Here is a 22,609-nt window from a genome sequence, read left to right on the forward strand (position 1 = left end):
GTTTTTTTAAGAATTATGGACTGTAAACCTTACACCTAAAATAGTTAGAAAAACAAGAACAAACAAAACACCAAACCAGCAGAAAGAAGGATATAACAAAGATTATGACAAAAATAAATGACATAGGATCTAAACAAATAATAGCACATATCAATGAAACTAAGAACTGGTTCTTGGAAAAGATCAACAAAATTGATAAACCTCTATCCAGGCTCATCAAAAACAAAAAGTAGAGAGGACTCAAATCAAATCATAAGTGAAAGAGGAGAAATAACAACCAACAGCACAGAAATACAAACAATTGCAAGAAAATATTATGAAAAACTACATGCCAACAAATTGAACAGCCTAGAAGAAATGGATAAATTCCTAGAAACATATAAACTACCAAAACTGAAACAGGAAGAAATAGAAAATTTGAACAGACTCAGTACCAGAATGAAGTTTAATTAGCAATCAAAAAACTTCCAACAAAGTTCCAGGACCAGAAGGCTTCACTGTTGAATTGTACCAAATATTTAAAGAAGACTTAGTATCTATTCTTCTCAAACTCTTCCTAAAAAATAGAAAAGGGAGGAAATTTTTCAAATTAATTCTATGAGCACAGCATTACCTGATACAAAAACCGGATAAAGACACCACTAAAAAAAGAGGACTACAGAGCAATATCCCTGATGAACATCTACAAAAATCCTCAACAAAATACTAGCAAGCCAAATTAAACAATATATTAAAAAATCACTCACCACAATCAAGTGGGATTTATTCCTGGATTGCAAGAGTGGTACAATATTCATAAATCAATCAATGTGATACATCATATGAATAAGGGAAAGGATAAGAACCATATAAGCATTCAATAGATGCAAAAAAGCATTTGACAAAGTATAACATCCATTCATGATAAAAACCCTTAACAAAGTAGAGTTAGAGGGAACATACCTCAACATAATAAAGTCCATATATCAAAAGCCACATATAACATTATCCTTAATGGAGAAAAACTGAGAGTTTTCCCCTAAGATCAGGAACAACACAAGGATGTCCACTTTCACCACTTTTATTCAAGATAGTGCTGGAAGTCCAAGCCACAGCAGACAACAAAGAAACAAAAGGCATTCAAATTGTCAAGGAAGACGTCAAACTTTCACTATTTGCAGATGACATGATACTCTATGTAGAAAACCCAAAGACTCCACCAAAACAAAACAAGACAAAACAACAACAACAACAAACACTGCTAGAACTGATACACAAATTCAGTAAAGTCACAGGATACAAAATTAATCTACACAAATCTGTTGCATTTCTATCAGAAAGAGAAATTAAGAAAACAATCCCACTTACAATTGGACCAAAAATAATAAAATACCTAGGAATAAACCTAACCAAAGAGGTGAAAGATCTGTACTCTGAAAACTATAGAGCACTGATGAAGTAAATGAAGCTGATACAAAGAAATGGAAAGACATTCCATATTCATGGATTGGAAGAACAAATATTGTTAAAATGTCTATACTACCCAAAGCAGTCTACACGTTAATGCAATCCCTATCAAAATACCACCAGCATTTTTCACAGAACTAGAGCAAACAATCCTAAAATTTGTATGGAACCACAAAAGATTCTGTATAGCCAAGCAATTTTGTAAAAGAAAAGCAAAGCTGGACACAACACAATTCTGCACTTCAAGTTATATTACAAAGCTGTAGTAATCAAAATAGTATGATACTGGCACCAAAAACATACACATAGATCAATGGAACGGAATGGAAAACCCAGACATAAATCCACAACTATATTGTCAATTAATCTTCAACATAGCAGGAAAGAATAGCCAATGAGAAAAGGGCAGTCTCTTCAACAAATGGTGTTAGGAAAACTGGACAGCAACATCCAAAAGAAGGAAACTGGGCTACTTTCTTACACCATACAAAAAAATACATTCAAATTGGATTAAAGAACTAACTGAGATTTGAAACCATAAAAATCCTAGAAGAGAACACAGCCAGTAACCTCTTTGACATTGGGCATAGCAACTTTTTTCTAGATATGTCTTCTGATGCAAGAGAAACAAAAGCAAAAATAAACTACCAGGACTACATCAAAATAAAAAGCTTCTGCACAGCAAAGGAATCAACAAAACTAAAAGGGAAAGTTTGGAATGAGAGAAGATATTTGCAAATGACATATCTGATTAAGGGTTAGTATCCAAAATATATAAAGAATATAAAACTCAACACACAAAAAACAGATAATCCAATTTAAAAATGGGCAGAATATATATTTTATTTTTTTCTTAACTTTAATTTCAGGAAAAATTTTCTTGAGTTGCAGACTTTTTAAAATATATTTTGTTCTGTTTCCTTACTCTGGTTCTTCAAGGACTTCTATAATTCATATGTTCACTCTTCTTTGTATAGTTTTAATAATTGTCACTTATTCTCAAATACTTAACTATTTACTTAAGTTTTTTCCCTCTCATTTTTAATATTCTATTTATTTTGAGGCATCATCTGTTATCTTAATTTACTCTTGTGTTTTTTTATAATTTAATTGTTCTGCATCCATTTTCTCATGTACATGTTTCTGGCCTGCTTTCACTATTAGTAGGAATGTTAGTCTACAACTTATTCCCTTTTTTCTTCTAATAATTTGCATATGATTTGATATTGATATATTTCTATTGCCAATTTTTATGTGAAATTAGTTTTCCTGAAATTTTGGAGTCACGTGTCAGGAAATCCTTTTAACATCCCTAAGCATTCTCTTCTGTTATTTACGTATAGGGTTAAACAATCTAGTGGCTTGCTTTCTGAGTTTGTTGTTCTGTTCCTATATCATTTTGCTAAGGCTGCCATAACAAAATAACAGACTGGGTGGCTTAAATAACAGAAATTCATTTTTTTTTCATAATTCTGGAGGCTAGAAGTCCAATACCAGAGTTTCAGCAGGTTTAGTTTCTTCTGAGACTTAACTCCTTGGTTTGCAGATGGCTGTCTTACTGCTGTGTCCACACACAATTGTCCCTTGGGTTTTGCATTTTCTGTGTTCTAATCTCTTATAAAGACAATGGTCAGATTGTTTTAGAGCAACACCTATACAACTTCATTTTACCTTAACTACCTCTTTAAAGGCCCTATATCTACAGATACAGTCACATTGAGATATTGGGTGTGGGGGGTAGGACCTCAACATATGAATTTGGAGGGGTCAAAATTCACATCATAAGAGTTCCCTTCCCCCTGGTGATGGGTAGTAAGGAGGGCACATATTGCATGGTGCACTGGGTGTTATACACAACTAATGAATTATCGAGCCTTACATCGGAAACCGGGGATGTACTGTATGGTGACTAACATAATATAAAAAAAAAAAAAAAAGAGTTCCCTTCCCCAAGTTTCATTTAGATTTCTTTTTCCTTTTCTTGTTTTTTCCTATTTTACTCAAATTTTACTCTAATCCCAAAAGTATATCATTAATGTTGTTCCCTTCTTAGATGGAAGCCCTGAGAGATCAGTTTCAAGATTTCACATAAAGTAGACTCTTCCAGCTTATTCAGTCCTAACCTGGGGCTCCTTGCAATCTCCCAGTATTGAAGCTGCTGTCCCAGTTAAGGCCTTCCTCCCACATAGAATCAACACTATGTAGGACTTTGTTGTTTAGTGGTTTGTCCACATCTGGCTTCTATGTTAGAGCTCATTAGGACTCTCCACCTAGTTTTGTTTTATGTTGTTTCCTGATTGATGATTTTGCTATTTCATTCCTCTGATTTCCTTGTATTGGTCATTTGTTTTCTTTCTTTTCTTAATCTGCATTGTTGCGTGTTTATCAACTTTAATATTTTTAAAAACACACCCCATGATTTTACTATCTCAACTGCTTTCTGTTTTTTTTTTTTAATTTCATTTATTTCTGTATTATTTCTTTCCTTGTACTTATTTTGGGTTTAACTTGATCATCTTTTTCTAGTATTATTTGATATCCTATGTTTGCATTATTATCAATATTGAAATATTTTTTTGATTTCTCTTTCTGGTCATTTGGAATTATGTTACTTAATGTTCAAGAAGTTAGGTATTTTTCAGGTCTGTACTTTTAAAGTTTTTTTGTTTTGTTTTTGTTTTGAGAGAGAGAGAGAACATGCATGAGTGAGGGGGAGGGGGCAGAGGGAGAGGAAGAGAGAGAATTTCAAGCAGACTCTGTGCTGAGTGTGGAGCCTGATGAGGGGCTCAATCCCACCACCCTGAGGCTACGACCTGAGCTGAAACCAAGTTGGATGCTTAAGTGACTGAGGCATCAAGGCGCCCCAGGTCTCCACTTTTAAATTGACAACTAATTGAGGTGCCTGGGTTGGTCAGTCAGTTAAGCATCTGCCATTGGCTCAGGTCATGATCCCAGGATCCTGGGATCAAGCCCCACATCTGGCTCCCTGCTCAGTGTGGAGTCTGCTTCATCTTTTCTCACTGCCTCTCTCCCTGCTTGTGTTCTCTCTCTCTGAAATAAATAAAAATCTTTTAAAAACTAAATAAATAGATAACTAATTTAATTCTGTAAGGCCAGAGAATATATTGTAGAGAATTTCAATTCTTTTAAATGTATTAAATCTTGTTCTATGGCCTAATGTATAATCCATTTCTATGAACTTGAAAAGAATGTGTATTTTCTGTTTGTTGCTCACAGTGTTTTATTGATGTCAATTAGGTGCACTAGTTGATATTATTTTCAAGTACCCTCCTACCAACTAATTGTTTTATCAACTGGAGAATGAAGAGTGTTGACATCTCTAAATATAATTGTGGATTTATTTATTGTTCTCCTTGTCAGTTTTTGCTTGATGTAGTTTTAATCTGTGCTATATAACCTTTATAATTTCTATTTCTGCATTATGGATTGACTTCATTATCATTATCAAATCTAATAATATTTCCCTATCTTAATTTCTACTTTGTTCTATGTTTGTAGAACCACTCCACCTTTCTCACAATTCATGTTTGTATGGTGCTTATCAAAAAAGGACAAAAGGCAGTGACTACCTATGCACTAAGAGGTATGCCATGGTGTTTCTAAGGACTCTCCTAGTTACACAGTTAGGTTCTTAGGTTTTTTGGTTTAGTTTCTGTTTTTGTTTTGAAATATGCTTGATTCTAATAATTGTGTTAAAATTATTTTCTGCTTATCCCGTTTTCTTCATTAGTTTTCACTTTCCTGGGTTCATTTTGTTCCTAGTTACTACTGATATTTTCTGGCTTTTTAACATATTTAGTAATTTTTTATTGTATTCTTGTCATTACAAATGCTACATTCTTGATTATGTGACTTTTTTTCTGATGTTCTCTTAATAGGTATTTTTTTTTCTACAACAGTTAATTTACTTGCAGTTAAGCTTGATCTTTTGAGGCTTGTTTTTAAGCACTGTCAGAATTTATCAGAGTAGGTTTTATTCCAGAGTTAAGTTAGTCATTTTCCCATGGCATCATTTTTTGTGGGCTTCTACTGAATACACCTGTATAGTCAGTGAGGTTTCTCTACTCTGGAAGGTCAGAATTCAAGCTTCTCTTATCCTTACATGATCCTTTGTACTTTTCCAACTTACAAATTCTTGGTAATTATTCTTTCCCAGTGGATATCTCTTGTCTGACTTTGTAGATTTTTCTTGCTGTGCATGTTCAGCTTAGTATTCAACCATGAATTTAAGGGTATTACTATGTAGATTTATGGAGTCCTTTATCTTTACATGTCAGCTACGACAGCAGCCCCAATAGGGGATCTCGGTCTCCTCAGCTTTTTTTAAAATTAATTAATTATTTATTTATTTGACAGAGACAGCCAGCGAGAGAGGGAACACAAGCAGGGGGAGTGGGAGAGGAAGAAGCAGCCTCATAGCGGAGGAGCCTGATATGGGGCTCAATACCAGAGTACCAGGATCACGCCCTGAGCCGAAGGCAGATGCTTAACGCCTGTGCCACCCAGGCGCGCCTCCTCAGCTTTTTGACATACATTTTTAGGTTCCCCTACAGAGGTCCAAAAAGACTCTAGAGTTAGAAAGTATATACAATTGTGGAGCTCACGTCATTTATTTCTCTTCTCTTAGGAATCACACTTATACACTGTTTTTTGTATCTGAAAACAGAAATTTCACATATCTCATCCAATTTTAAGGTGTTTTGTTATTGTTGTCATTCTTGTTTTGTTTTATTTTTATTTTGTTTTATTTTATTTTATTTTAATTTTATTTATATAGTGTCAGTTACTGATCCTGGTTGCAAGCTAAATTCCAAATTATGTGTTTTAAGATGAGCTATTAGCAGGTGTTTTCCTTACATCTGGCTGGACTGAATTAAAAGTGTGGAAGTATCCCAAATTGACTAGATAGTTTTTAACATAAATCATCAAGTATTTATATTAAAATGTATAAACACACATGGTGGATAAATTAAATTCAAGATCATATAATTCAAACTTGAAAAGTACAGATTCAATCTTTACATACAAATTAGTTCATTTTAACATATAACTTGAAGAATGACTAGCATTTTACCATGTGAGAAAGGAAAGATTTGTAGGATATTCTACACAAACCTTATATCATGAATAAAAGTTTAGAAGTCTGTCCGTGTGTGAAGTCTTAAAGAAATATCAATAACTCTTATGTGATTAGACCTTGGGAATCACAGGCTGTGCAATGAAAACTGGTTGTTGTGGTGTCATAAATGGTCTTCATTATAGGAGCTAAAGCAAGGAAACAATTTTGGGGACTCATATTTTTGGGGCTAAAGATGAGCCCTTCAAAGGTATTTTTTATCATTGGGAGTAAAATTTCTGTGACTTCAATCTTTCTTTTGACTAGTGTCATAGATTTGTGACAGAGCCTGGCAAAAATATATAGTTCTGAAAGGATTATCTATACACATTCATTCATGAACTTAACTAACTTTCTTGGTGTTACTATTTCAATAGTTATACAAAGTACATGCAAAGTCCCTAGAAAGAGGGCAAGACTCTCCCTGTAAGTACAAAAAGAAAATATTTAAAGACTTATTTATATTTATTTTATCCCTTTCCTCCCTTGCTTCAAGACTATTCTCTATATGCAAGGGTTATTTAGAGTAGACTGCTCGTTTGGAAATATGACACTGGTATCCATCCAACTTGTATCATTTTCATTGCTTCAGACAAATTCCATTCTTATCTTTTGCTGGCAAGCCTGAGGTCATCAAGAAAAGCTGAACTAGGGGCGCCTGGCTGGCACAGCAGTTAAGCGTCTGCCTTCGGCTCAGGGCGTGATCCCGGCATTATGGGATCGAGCACCACATCAGGCTCCTCCACTATGAGCCTGCTTCTTCCTCTCCCACTCCCTCTGCTGTGTTCCCTCTCTCGCTGGCTGTCTCTATCTCTGTTAAATAAATAAATAAAATCTTTAAAAAAAAAAAAGAAAAGCTGAACTAGAAGCCAAGGCCACAGCTTTGTATGCTTAGACTGTTAGGTATCCCCTTCTCCTAGAAGACTAACTTTATATCTAATTTTAATATTCTAAAGTTTCAATTTCTGTTTCCCTCATAGCATGACTTGTATCTAATGTATGCCACAATAGCACTTCCAAATGCATGAAACTATAATGCAAATATAATGCAATTAGGTATTAATTCAGACAATTTTTAATAAAAATAAATTTTAAATAGATACAAATTAAATTAACTTTTCTTGACAAGATGAACCATACAAGAAAAAAAGATTTATATCTTACAAGCCAATAACAAAAAGGGAACTACAAATCACAACAGCATTTGTGTGAATGAGTTGTGACTACATTGGTGAGACATCACTGGTACCCAGAGTCAGTTTTCACCCCCTGAATAAGGTTGAACACTTCCTTTGAATGATGTGGTAAAATCTTGCTCTTGTAAAAACTAGAGCATAGAAATAATGTATTATTTTGTATCATCCTGAAAACCTAAAGAAATTTTCAATGTCAAGGACATTGAAAATAGCCTTCCGTAAAAGCTAAAGCATTACTAAATGTCCTCGTTAAGACATCACAATTAAAGCTTTCTTTGCAAACCAGATTTTTTTTTCAAATTGCTAATGTGTTTTTAGAGGATTTAGATGATTATCAAAATGCACAAAGCAAACTTTTAAAACACAAGTATTAAGAAGAATAAAGATTTTCATGGATATTTCAAAAGAAGAAAAAACTCGAAAACAATCCATTAGGAATCACTGAAGGCACAATTGGCTATGATTTGCATTACATCAGTACTCCAAAACAGTTTTCAAAAGACATTCTTCAGTTGTACCTTAACAAACATAAGATAACCTTATGTACAAGAACTGAAAAATGCAAAACAAATGCCTACCTTTCAATAGCAACTGAAGCTGTCCAGTTTATTGCTAAGTCTAAAGGGAATTAATTAGTTAACTTCCTCCATCACTACCAGTTTGAAGTTAAGGGAAAAAGAACGGGACTAGAGACCTGGAGAAAAGAAAATGTTGGAGGCATAACATGAAAGAAATAAAGAATAATCTTCACTGAAACAAACCTATCTTGTAGTTTAAAAGGGATACTAGTAAGTTAAAAACAGGGTCATTCATTATAGATGTTCTTTAGTGTGAATCGAAGTACATGAAACAAATTGAAAGAAAGGTTCACCTTTGAAGTTAGGTTTTCTGCTTGAATTCACATACCCATAGTGCTTTTCACTTTCAATTTGCCTTAATGAATTTACCATTTATATATTAAATAACACTATATGCAAGCAATCTGCTAATTGCTACAAGCATACAACAGATCAGTTTAATTTCCTCATGTCTAGGACCTCACCATCCAGCAAGAAGGACAGGAATGAGAGATTCATATGACCACTATAAATAGTTTTTAATTTGCACCCTGTACATTGATGCCACATCTGAGGGAGAACTGTTCTATTAGGCATTATAAATTTATATATTTATTAAAGGAATTTTTGTCCAATGATAATAAACTATCTTACTCTCCTGAGTCTAGTGGGGTTTTTTTAATACAGGTATTTAAGCAACAGCAATCACCAAGGCTATGGAACCATTAGCAGAAACTTTTCCCAATATAGTTTAAAAGGATTTACTTTGATAAATTAAGTGTAGCCCAAATACTAGCTCCATCTTTTCATGCTTACAAACTTGATTGGGTAAACACAATCTCAAGTATTCCTTTGAGGGTCAACTAAGAAGTTTTCAACACTCATAACTAAAAGCAGTATGAAAATGCATAGATTTATATGGGCAACAGAACTACCACGGGAATCAGAACATTTGCATTTATAGAACTAGCACATTCTCTTCCTGCATGCACTGTGAGAAAGAAAGCCAAGTATATAATTAGCAGATGGCTTCATGAGAATCAGAGTAATAACATAAATGAATAAAATTTACAAACAACAGGTCTAAGATACCTAATGTGCATATATGTATTCATAATTGGGTTGCTGTTGACATTGAGTCCATAATATTCAAATGTTATTGACAAATGCCTAAACCCACCTTTTACAATTAGGATGGCATCAGGAAAGGAGTAGTAATACCTGCAGCCCATAGACATAGTCTTCTTGTCATACATACATATTGTATATCTTGTTATATATGCATATTATATATCTTGTTATATATATATTTAGATGGCTAACACTATTATCCTCTCTGACTTTCTTTTTCTTGGTTATCATTCATCAACTCTTATGACTGATGCATAGTTCATTTATACGTGTTAACCCCTTTCCATTGGTCTCTGGTCCAACTGCTGGTATTCTGATTCAATAAGATTCGTGACTACCATCTAAGTCATTACATGTTGACATTTAAGTTTGTGTCAGAGAACATACAGTTGTTGAGTTAGGGGTGAGGTACAGTTTATCCAAAACTGCAGAATAATCACTATGCATTTTCCCTTAGCATCAGTCTTAATAATGATTAATAAGGATAAATATTATTATGGCTATCAGCAACCTTCTCCTTATTGTAGAAGTTATATACTTTGAATATCCAGTTTATTTAAAATAATTTAAAAACTATTTATTTAGCTAGAGAAATTTTATGGACTGCATGGTTTCAACACATACAGAAATCAAATAATATTTATTGACACGAGATATAAGAGAAAGAACCAAAAGGTTTCATAAAGATTTTGTAAGCCAAAAACATTATGTTAATTTTCCTTATAGCCCACCTCACCAATCTATGTAACAAAAAGTGGATGAAGAAAGGTTACTAATGCTCCCTTTTCTGAAGATGTGGCTCTGCTAAGATTCCATGATTTATTACAGCATTACTGAAATATTGACTTTTAAAGACCCCCACATTGATTGAATATTATATACCGAAATGGACTGATACTTAGAATGTGAATGGGGAAAAATAAGAGTAGTATCCCAAAGTAATTAGTTAGGCAAAAGAAAAAATTACAAATGAAAGAAGAAAGGAAAGGAAAGGAAAAGAAAGGAAAGGAGAGGAAAGGAAAGGAAAGGAAAGGAAAGGAAAGGAAAGGAAAGGAAAGGAAAGGAAAAGAGAAAAGCCATTATAAAAATACAAAGCCATTCAAAAACATTTGAAACTACTCTTCAAGTGGTAATTAAATTAATGGGAAAATTGACACATTTAAACCTTTTATTCCAATATAATGTTCTTTCAATTTTTATTTGTTTATTAAGCCCCTGTGAAACTATTCATATTACCAAAGGAACACATATACCAAACAACAATATTATGGAGTGAAATGAAAAATGTTTATGCTATATTAAAGTAAATCATAAAACTTCAAAGAAATTTGTGCTTATGCTTGTTTGCTTTGACCAACACTTCCAAGAACCTAAAGGGTGTGTGTTTCCTTACAGTCCAGTGGGTATTCCTTAATACAGGGGAAAAAAAGATAAGCATATTTAGGTGACCTCAAAAGGCATATCTAGCTTCAAACTTTATTAGTTTTTAAAATCAGGATGTTTTGGTTTCAGATGACAGACATTCAGCTAATACTTTCTTAAGAAAAAAATAGCCTGTGAAAAGTAGAATAATACTGGTTTAGGGTACTGCCAGACACTGGGGCTAGATAGAAGACTCACTGCCTTTTCTTTCCTTTACTCTCAGGCTATTTCTCTTTGTGGTGGTCTCTGGCATCTCTACTCCTGCATCATCCTCCCCTTTACCTATTGTCCAAAAGTTCCAAAAATTCCTAGAATTAAATTTCATTCCCTTCATGTCCATCCTTGAATGTATCATTGTGGACAGTGGTAATAACTACATGATTTGGCAGGTTCTGGGTTATGTGCCAATATCTTGGCTTAGAGTGGCAACAGACATCTCCACAAAGGAAATTTGAGACACCAACTCTCAACATCTGGTTCATAGATGCACTGCACAGAAAATTTATGAATGATTGATACATTTGTATTCCTTTTTCATCAGTATTCTCAGTTCCATCAGTTGGGTTATAGTTTATTTTCTTTCAGCCATGATGGCTGCACAAAGAAAAATATTGCTATTTTTGATTGTTAAGTGTACCATAATTTTGTGGACAAGAATTTTCCCTGAATCATACCAAACCTGAAGGAAAGGCATCTTATGAATCTGGTAGGATATTTCTACACTGCTGTGGCCTCCTAGAGCAATTCATCTTAACACAAATGTTCCTTTCAAAGCTTTATAATATGGGAATGGTGCCTCAAACCTGGTACCATAATTAATTTTGATCTTAGAGTGTTACATGTAGGGAAACCAAAGGGAAGAAATCCCTAGAGCAGTCTTGTCTAGGAGAACTTTCTGTGATGATGGAAATCTTTTCTAGTCTGTGCTGTCCAGCATAGTACCACTGGCCACATGTGGCTATTAAATACTTGAAATATGAAATATGACTAGTATGACTAGGAAACAATTAATTTTGTTTAATTTTAGTTCATTTAAATTTAAATAACTCCATGGGCTACATATTGTACAAAACATCTCCAGACAATAAAGTGCATGAGGTCATGTCTCTGCTATTCATGATTATAGCCTCATGCAATATACCTCATGCAGGTATCTAATTGTGTTGTTGTTGATAATGACACCAGTAGCTGATCTTTTCAGGCACTTCCTATAAACCAGGCACTGTGCTAAGTTCTTTAAATACTGCATATAAGTATCCTTGCAAAGATGTTTCACATCTAACCTAATACTACAGGGTATGTCCCAGAAGTCCAGAGCGTTGTGGTAGACAGTGAAAGACTCCAGTCCATTATAATCTATAAATTGAGTAGCCCCAATTCAACAGAATATTCTTTTAACAGAATATAATAATACAATGCCACTACTCTTTTTATGAGCTTTATTGAGATATAATTGATATACAAAAATTGTATATATTTAGTGTATACTTATAATGAGTTTGGACATATGCAATACACCTGTGATACCATCACAACAATTAAGGCATTAAACTTAGCCATCACCTCTAAAATTTCCCTGCATTCTTTTGTGTTTTGAGAGCATGAGATCTATCTTCTTAACATATTTTAAGAAGAATATTATTTATTTTAAGAAGAATAATGTATATTTTAAGAATATTGTATTAAAACTATGGGCATTTTTTTGTACAGCCAATTTCTAGTATCTATTCACCTTACATAACTGAAACCTGACACCCTTTGATCAACAACTCTCCATTTCTCCCCCCCTGCCTAGCCGTGGCAACCACCATTTTATTCTCTGATCCTATGAGTTTGATTATTTTTGGTACCTCATATGAATGGAATCATTCAGTATGTGTCATTCAATGACTGGCTTACTTCTTTTAGAATAATTTACTCTATATTCATTCATATTGTAGCAAATGGTAGGATTTCTTTTTTTAAGCCTGAATAATGTTGTATTGTACATACCACAGATTCTTTATCCATTCATCTGTCAATAGACATTTGGGTTGCTTACATATCTTGGATACAGTGAATGCTGCTACAATGTAGTAGCAGCACAGATATCTCCTTGAGATCCTGAATTCAATTCTTTTGGATATATACCCAGAAGTAGAACTGTTGGATCCTGTGGTAGTTCTATTTTTTTTTTTTTAATTTTTTGAGGAACTTCCATGCTGTTTTCCATCATGGCCACTCTAATCTACTTTCCCACCAACAGTTTATAGCGATTCCAATTTCTCCACATCTTCATCAACACTTACTATCTTTTGACTTTTTGATAATAGCTATTCTAACAGGTATGAGGTGATATTTCTTTGTGGTTTAGACTTATATGTCTTTGAAAATTAATGATCTTGGGCATTTTTTCATATGCCAGTTAGCCATTTGTTTGTCTTCTTTGGAGAAATGTCTATTCAAGTCCTTTGTGCACTTTAAAATCATGTTGTTTTTTTGCTATTGACTTGTAGGAATTCCTTATATATTTTGGATAATAACTTCCTATCAGACAGATGGTTTGCAAATATTTTCTCCCATTCCACAGGTTGCCTTTTCATTCTGTTGATTGTTTCCTTTCCTGTGCAGAAGCTTTTTAGTCTGTTACAATTCCACTTGTCTATTTTTGGTTTTGCTGCCTGTGCTTTTGGTGTCAAATCCAAGAAGTTTTTGCCAAGACCAATGTCAAGAAGTTTTCCCTTATGTTTTTTCAAGAGGTTTTACAGTTTCAGGTCTTTTGTTTAAGTCTTTAATTCATTTTAATTTATTTTTGTGTATAGCATAAGACAGAGGTTCAATTTTATGCTTTCGCATGTGGATATCCAGGTTTCCCAACACAAGCACAAGCACAACTCAATAAATCATATCTTGATTCTTCAAATTTCTCAATGAAGAAAGAATATTCATATGGGGTAGATATTTAGATTTTTAATGCCAGTACTTTTCTTTTTTGTGATAGACTATTTCTGACTTAAAATTACCACATACTTTATTCGTATATTGCTATGATTTTTCACTTTAATGACCTCTCATGATTTAAATTTGTCTAACATCAAACCGGTTTTCAGGGGATGTTCTTTTTTATTTATTGTACCATGCCAAAATTGAATGTAGAATTTTTTTTTTTAAGGAAAGAATGGGCCATTCAATAAGAATTTAGAAATCTTGGGGAATCTAAAGCAAAACAAAGCAAACAGGCAAACAAAAGAAATACATCTGCTACAAAGAGAAACATATGATTAGATAACCTTTTTTTCAAAATGAGGAAAGTAAGATAGGGGTTAAAAAACAAAAGTGAATGAAAAATGCTTGGGTATGTATCTCAGCCCTGTAACTTATTAAGTATGAGGCCTCTAACAATTTTTTAGCCTTCCTATGTATGCCTCAGTTTCCTCATCAGTAAAATGGGGATAACAATAATGACCACCACATAGTGGTGTGAAGATTTAATTCAATATATGCAATATACTTAATAGCACCCAGTAGGTGGCTTTAATAAAGATTAACTTTATTTATTTATTTATATTATTTATTTATCATAATAATTAATAATGTTATCAACATAGCCAGAATATGGTCTCCACAGAGATGTTTCTCTGCCTAGTTTCTGCATTTCACCATGTGACAGAACAGTCTGCTCTAACTCTAGATTATACTCAAGCAAAGCTGGGTCCCTCAACATCCAGAGCATAGACAGTAGGGTCTTCCTTTTATTACCATGTTTCTACCTTTTATTACATTACCAAATTTCTGAAATCTTATTCATTAATCCCTAAGATTAACATTGGTAGTAATAACAGCCTTTCAAGGGTGACTACTTTCTCTAATTTCTAAGGTGCAGTCTTACCCCATGTCTTCCATTAGACAAATAACACTAAAAATTATAAACATAAACTCAGTCCAGAATCTTTTCACTACTACACATTTACTGTTTATTTGATCAAAACTTCACAAGTCTGTAACATAAGTATTAGCATACACCTTCAATAAATGAGAAAACTAAAAATCAAAGAAGCCAAGAGATAGATATGGAGTAGGTGCCACAATTAAAAAATAGAGAATTTCTCAACAAGATCCTAGCTAATAGGATCCAACAGTACATTAAAAGGATCATCCATCAAGACCAAGTGGGATTCATCCCTGGGATGCAAGGTTGGTTCAGCATTCACAAATCAATCAGTGTGATAGATCATATCAACAAGAAAAGAGTCAAGAACCATATGATCCTTTCAATTGTTGCAGAAAAAGCATTTGACAAAATACAGCATCCTTTCCTAATTAAAACCCTTCAGAGTGTAGGGATAGAGGGTACATTCCTCAATTTCATAAAAACCATCTATGAAAAGCCTACAGCAAATATCATTTTCAACGGGGAAAAGCTGGAAGCTTTTCCCTTAAAATCAGGAACACGACAAGGAGGACCACTCTCCCCATTATTATTCAACATAGTACTAGAAGTCCTTGCAACAGCAATCAGACAACAAAAAGGGACAAAAGGTATCCAAATTGGCAAAGAAGAAGTCAAACTGTCTCTCTTCGCAGATGACATCATACTCTATATGGAAAACCCAAAAGACTCCACCCCCAAACTACTAGAAGTTATAGAGCAATTCAGTAATGTGGCGGATAGAAAATCAATGCTCAGAAATCAGTTGCATTTCTATACATGAGCAATGAGACTGAAGAAAGAGAAATTAGGGAATCCATTCCATTTACAATAGCACCAAAAATAATACGTTATCTCAGAATTAACTTAACCAGAGACATAAAGGATCTATATTTTAGAAACTACAAATCACTCTTGAAAGACATTGAAGAAGACACAAAAAGATGGAAAAATATTCCATGCTCATGGATCGGAAGAATTAACATCGTTAAAATGTCTATGCTACCCAGAGCAATCTACACTTTCAATGCCATCCCGATCCAAATACCAATGACATTTTTCAAAGAACTGGAACAAACAGCCCTTAAATTTGTGTGGAACCAGAAAAGGCCCCGAATCACTAAGGAATTGTTGAAAAGGAAAAACAAAGCTGGGGGCATCACAATGCTGGATTTCAAGCTGTACTACAAAACTGTGATTACAAAGACAGCATGGTACTGGCACAAAAACAGACACATAGACCAATGGAACAGAATAGACAACCCAGAAATGGATCCTTGGCTCTTTGGGCAACTAATCTTTGACAAAGCAGGAAAACACATCCAGTGGAAAAAAGACAGTCTCTTCAATAAATGGTGCTGGGAAAATTGGACAGCTACATGCAGCAGAATGAAACTTGTCCACTCTCTCACACCATACACAAAGAGAAACTCCAAATGGATGAAAGACCTCAATGTGAGACAGGAATCCATCAAAATCCTAGAGGAGAACATAAGCTATAACTTCTTTGACATCAGCCACAGCAACTTTTTCATGACACATCTCCAAAGGCAAGAGAAACAAAAGAAAAAATGAACTTGTGGGGCTTCATCAAGATAAAAAGCTTCTGCACAGCCAAGGAAACAGTCAAAAAAACTAAGAGGCAGCCCACGGAATGGGAGAAGATATTTGCAAATGACACTACAGATAAAAGACTCGTATCCAAGATCTATAAAGAACTCAAACTCCATACATGTGAAACAAATAATCAAATCAATAAATGGGCAGAAGATATGAACAGACACTTTTCCAATGAAGACATACAAATGGCTAACAGACACATGAAAAAATGTTCAAACTCATTAGCCATCAGGGAAATTAAAATCAAAACTACATTGAGATACCACCTTACACCAGTTAGAATGGCAAAAATTGACAAGGCAGGAAACAACAAATGTTGGAAAGGATGTGGAGAAAGGGGATCCCTCTTACACTGTTGGTGGGAATGCAAGTTGGTACAGCTACTTTGGAAAACAATGTGGAGGTCCCTTAAAAAGTTAAAAATTGAGCTACCCTATGACCCAGCCATTGCACTACTGTGTATTTACCCCAAAGATACAGACATAGTGAGGAGAAGGGCCATATGCACCCCAATGTTCATAGCAGCATTGTCCACAATAGCTAAATTGTGGAAGGAGCCGAGATGCCCTTCAACAGATGACTAGATTAAGAAGATGTGGCCCATATATACAATGCAATATTACTCAGCCATCAGAAAGAATGATTTACACAGTATTTGCAGCAACACGGATGGAACTGGAGGAGATTATGCTAAGTGAAATAAGTCAAGCAGAGAAAGACAATTATCATATGGTTTCACTCATTTATGGAACGTAAGAAATAGGAAGATCAGTAGGAGAAGGAAGGGAAGAATGAAGAGGGGGTAAACAGAAGGGGGTATGAACCATGAGAGACTGTGGACTCTGGGAAACAAACTGAGGACTTTAGAGGGGAGGGGGGTAGGGGATTGGGATAGGTCAGGGATGGGTATTAAGGAGGGCACATATTGCATGGTGCACTGGGTGTTATATGCAAATAATGAATCATGGAACATTGCATCAAAAACTGGGGATGTACTCTATGGTGATTAATATAACAAAATAAAAATTATTTTAAAAAAAGGAAATAAGGAATTTGATTCTTGAAGCTAGGTCTTAAAAATCCAAATCCAGAGATATTTTTTCTTTTCCTTTTTTTCCCCCTAAACTTTAGAATTTCTGATAATGAATTTTAAGTCGTCAGAGTTCCTTTGTGAGTAAAACAAGAAATGAGAGGGGCGATGCTATAATGTACATCTTTTTACTAGGCTGCAAGGTCATTCACAAAAACTACGTTTTGCTAATTGGGTTATCTTGCTGTACCTCTAAAATCCAAATAAACTCCATAAACTTCTTAGAAAGAAAAAAAATAGCAAGGATTCCACTGTTCTGTTAGGAACATGTAGTTTTAACTTCAGCCTACTTTAAATGAAAACAGTAAAAAAATTAATCACATTTTAGATTTTACTCTAATGTCTTGTTTATGTTACATATGCTTAAAAACATGTTATTCTTATTGAAACTTAGATGTTCATGTGCTGACTTCTATATCAACTGCTATTTTCTCTATGGGAATAATTAATTTTTATCACTGCACTTTTGTACATATATTGTTTTCTCACAGTTTCTTTTCCAATCTCAAATTTTTTAATTAAGGATTTTACTTGAAAGAGGATGATAAAAGGTACAAAGAGATCTGATGTCAAAGCAAAGTACCTCACTGAGAAATATTCAAGTGAATTCTATATTTGTTATCTTAAAATAAAACTTCAAAGGAAATGATGGAAGATTTTCAGGTTTCTAACTGTCTTAAAAAGGAAAAGAAACAAAAAAAATGATTAAAAGTGATGAAAAGCCATGTAGATGAATAGGTCTTTATAATCATATGTATGACTGCCTACTGGACTCCTAGCTTTTCATTTATTTTATTTCTGGCTTTTCTCTGGTGGAGGGAGAGTATCATTCTTTAATAGAGGGACATTCTGAATAATTTTAGTACAACACTTAAATCTACTACATAAAAAGGCTTATTTAATCAGGAGCTATGGTTTTGTGATACCATTCTTGACCCATAGTACAGGACCTGGCTTTTAATGCATAAAGATATCTGGTTACCATGACTGTAATTACCATAATTTTACACCTATTAATTTTGTCTGTAGAATTAATTTCCATAACTTATGACTTGAAACAAAAACATCAGTCTTGTTCCATAGTTTCCAAGAGCAGAATTATTATAAACCTCATAAATGCCAAATGTTATTATTATTTTTCTTTTTTCCTTTCTCTGAATCCTCCAAACTGATTCCCTCTTATTAAAATTCAAACAGCTGTGAAATGGCCAGGCAATTTAAAGATGAAAGTAAATGTGAAGTGACCTTCATCCATGCTGAACAAATAGAATATTATAAACACATTTCTAGTTGAAGTTACACAAAGCAAATTAAGAAATACCTAGGGCTATAATTTACTACAAAAATGTTTCTTAAATTTCTGACAGTTTCATTTAACTGACTAATTAAATTTGCTTGTAGGCATTTTAGAGATGGAGTCTAATAACACACTGTCATTTGGGAAGAAAATGAAAATTACTTTTTTTGTGAGAGAGATGTTTGTAATGGTCCAGGTTTCCTACTAAACATTTGACAAATATCTGTAAGTATTTATGCCTAGCTGTATTAGATGATAATGCCAATTCTATTAAAAGGTGATTAAAAGAAAATCTCACACGTAATAATTTGGAACTATAATGTGCATTTTCTAAAGGACCTGTCAAGGGACAAAGTTAAAATATATTTCTACAACATGAACAATATGCATCCACTATATATTTTGTTTACTCATTTCACAGAAATTAACATGTGAGGATGACCCACTTTACAATTCTCCATCCTGGATTGTGTGCTTCTTCCCATGAATGAATGAGATGAATCTCCTCCCCAGGAGTTTGTATGTAGTAGATATCAGCGTGAGACTGCTGTGGAGGACTTAGCTTGCAGTGTTTCCTAGTATATTGAGAGGGCTAATAGATTTTTTGATTTCCCTCTGAAGAAACCAAGCCTACAAACTCTTTTTTTATTTTTTTTTTATTTATTTTTTTTTTGGCGTCATGTTGTAAGGCTGCAGGGAAAAACATTCAAATACAGTTTTGCAAACAGTGTCTTCAGGCGAATCTTAGAATAAAATACCCTACAATCTTCTATAATTATACCCCTGAATTGTGGATAATGGTCAAAACACTGATTTTCTCTTTTTATTCTCTTTAAAAACAATCTAGGCTCTTGGCATGTAAAATATAAAACACCTGACAACGTTTAATAATTATTTCCTTTCATTATGTGTAATTGTGTTATTCATTTCACAAAAATGACATTTAAGAGAAAAATGTGAAAGCTACAATTATATAATTATTTTGCCAAGTGCCAATGCTTGTATGCTATGTGAAACCAGACTAGCTCAGGATTTAAAATTTCACTGAATCTATGCGCAAAATCATCTACATTTAATTTAGTTCCTCTCTTACCTCCCATTAACCTGTGAACTCCGAAGCCATGAAGTGGTGTTTGCTCATCATGGAATACCCTTCAGCCCCTAGGATAACACCTGACACATAGTAGTCTTTTGTTATGCATTTGCTGACTTGAACTGCCTGACATGATTAAAATGAAACTAAATTAATAGGGTGTGGCATTCGGGGAAGGAGAACGTAAAAAAGAACAGCCTTTATCATTCTTGCTGCTCTAGTGGTTTCATGTTTTCACACTGATTAAAAAAAAAATCAATGCTCAGATTTGTAGCAAAAGTGAGAAAATATTTTCATGATAGTAAAAATGACACCATTATTGGTGTTAATTAGAGAAAACTGGGAGGATTTCCAGTTTCTGATTTCTCTTGCTGCATAAAAACTTAAATCAACACTCCGAAACACCTCCTACCATCCCAACTTCATTTTTAATAAGCACCTTGGAATCAAATCATAACCTTGGCCTATCAGTCTACGCTCTGTCTACTCTCTGAGCTATACTTTCCCTAGATGGTTTAGATGGTCGATTTTTGCTGTGTTCACTGGAAGTCGGCCACCTGTAGTCACATAGAGCTATGTTTATTCAGCTTTCAGCAATAAATGAGAACAGGTACCAAAAGAACCATGGGAGTCTCAGTGCCAGGAAGTTTGAAGGGATATCTTACAGTCTTTGTGCTCGTTCTGGGTGATTTCCAGCAAGTGTAGGGGAACGGATGTCAGTTTTAGGTTGGGTGGCATCAAGAAGCAGGGTCAGTTTGGTCTTTGGGTAGCTTGATAATTTCTTATTGAGGAGACCTGAAAGGAGGAATAGATTTGTGAAGTGCAGCAGCCTCTGGCCGAGGGCTTATGTTAAGGGTATAATAGGAAAACATGCTTGTGACCTTGCGGGCTTTAGCGTAAACGTCAGAGCACAGCAGTTGGGAACGCCCAGCTCGCCCAGTGGCCCAGAATGCCCGGCTTACATAGCAGTTGGGAATACCCGGCTCGCTCAGGGTGGAACGCTGCCCTCAGATAACGAGCGGCCAGGAACGCCTGGTCTGCTAAAGGGCAGAACGCTGCCCCAACCGAAACTTGATTGCTCTTGACAATAGCCCACGGGGTCCATAGAAACGTGTTTAAGAATAGGCCTCACTTGCTGAATGTTACATCATCTAATCCCGTGACCTTCCCAGTGATGTACTACTATTCACTAGGGTGTAATACGGATCATCCTCTTGATTGTCTTTGATTGTTTATTGCCAATAAATACACGAGGTTGCAGCTGTTCCAGGAGATCGCACTCTTGGAGGTGGCACGCCTTGCGGTCGTCCCCTGCACCTACGCTCTCTTTCGCAAGCTAACCTGTCTGTGACTCGTCCTTCTCCTGAATCAACACCGCAGCTCCACGGGCGGTGTCACGGCAGTGAAGGACACAGAAACAATAATCACTGAAGTTAGCCAGAGGAGGAGAATGGCTAGTTGTTATTGCTTTTGTTTTGGTTGCTTAGTGTGCTTGTCTCGGTCTTGTTCTGCCCTGGTTGCAGAGTGACATTTTTGGAGTTTTGTTTATAGTCTACAAATGTTTATATGTTTAGTTGGAAACATGACAGGTAAATTGAATGCTTTTAGCTGCCACTTTCTAAGGTCATTTTTTTTTTGTATCTTACCAAAGATTACTATAATTATTAGTAATTATTAAAAGATTTTTTTTACAATATTGGGGTAAGATTAGACAGGTGATGAAGAGTTTGTCCTGTGACTACTTCATCTAACAGAAATCCACTCATTATTAAGGCACACTTGTTCTTTCTATGTCACATCTCCCTTTCAGTCCAGTTGGCCAGGAAAACTCTGGGCTTGCCATTTCTATGGCATAAGCAGAAGCAGCACTTTTGGTAACAGAAGTCTAGGGTGCAAACTGAAAATCTACTATCATCCTGGAAACTGTGTTTCAGGTAGGATTTCATAAGGATTCATCAGACTGGAGTTCAATCTAGCTTTAATGGTTACTTGTATGCCACTGCACTGTATAATTTTTGGTTCAGTAAAGGCCTTATCTTATGTAAAAATAGGCTGAGATAGGTTGGTTTTTACCCAGAACTCAAAATATAAGAAATTGATACAGATCAGGAGAAAAGAGTTTTCATGTCAAAACTTTTTTTTTTAAGATTTTATTTATTTATTTGAGAGAGAGAGAGAGAATGAGCAGGAAAGGGGGTAGAGGGAAAGAGAGTAACAAACTCCCAGCTAAGCAGGGACCCTGACGTGGACTTGATCCTAGGACCTGGGTCATGACCTGAGCCGAAGGCAGATGCTTAACTGACCGAACCACCCAGATGCCCTCCTCATGTCAAATCCGACTCATTGAGAACAAGATGTTGGATTCAGCAGCCAGTGCTAAATAATGGTGAACCAATGCCTGATTTAAATACCTGGGGATTGAAAGTGAACATGGGCTTTTGACCAAAAGATCTGAATCACGCTTATTGGCCCTTAAGGAGTGTGTCTATGAAAGAAGGGATGGGGGCTATGATAGAGAATATGTGTGGGTCCAATATTATTAAAAACAACTAAACATAAATGACATTTTCCATGGATATCAATGATGCTAGTTCAAGTAATACACAGACACTGTCTTAAATCCTAAAGATAATAAAAAAAATTCCAAGAGAAATAGAGGGCATCTACAATACCTAGTAGCAAACTAACTATTTAGGGCACTTTTTTTTACCTG

This window comes from Ursus arctos, unplaced genomic scaffold (assembly GCF_023065955.2).
Source record: "Ursus arctos isolate Adak ecotype North America unplaced genomic scaffold, UrsArc2.0 scaffold_18, whole genome shotgun sequence".
Classification (NCBI taxonomy): Eukaryota; Metazoa; Chordata; class Mammalia; order Carnivora; family Ursidae; genus Ursus; species Ursus arctos.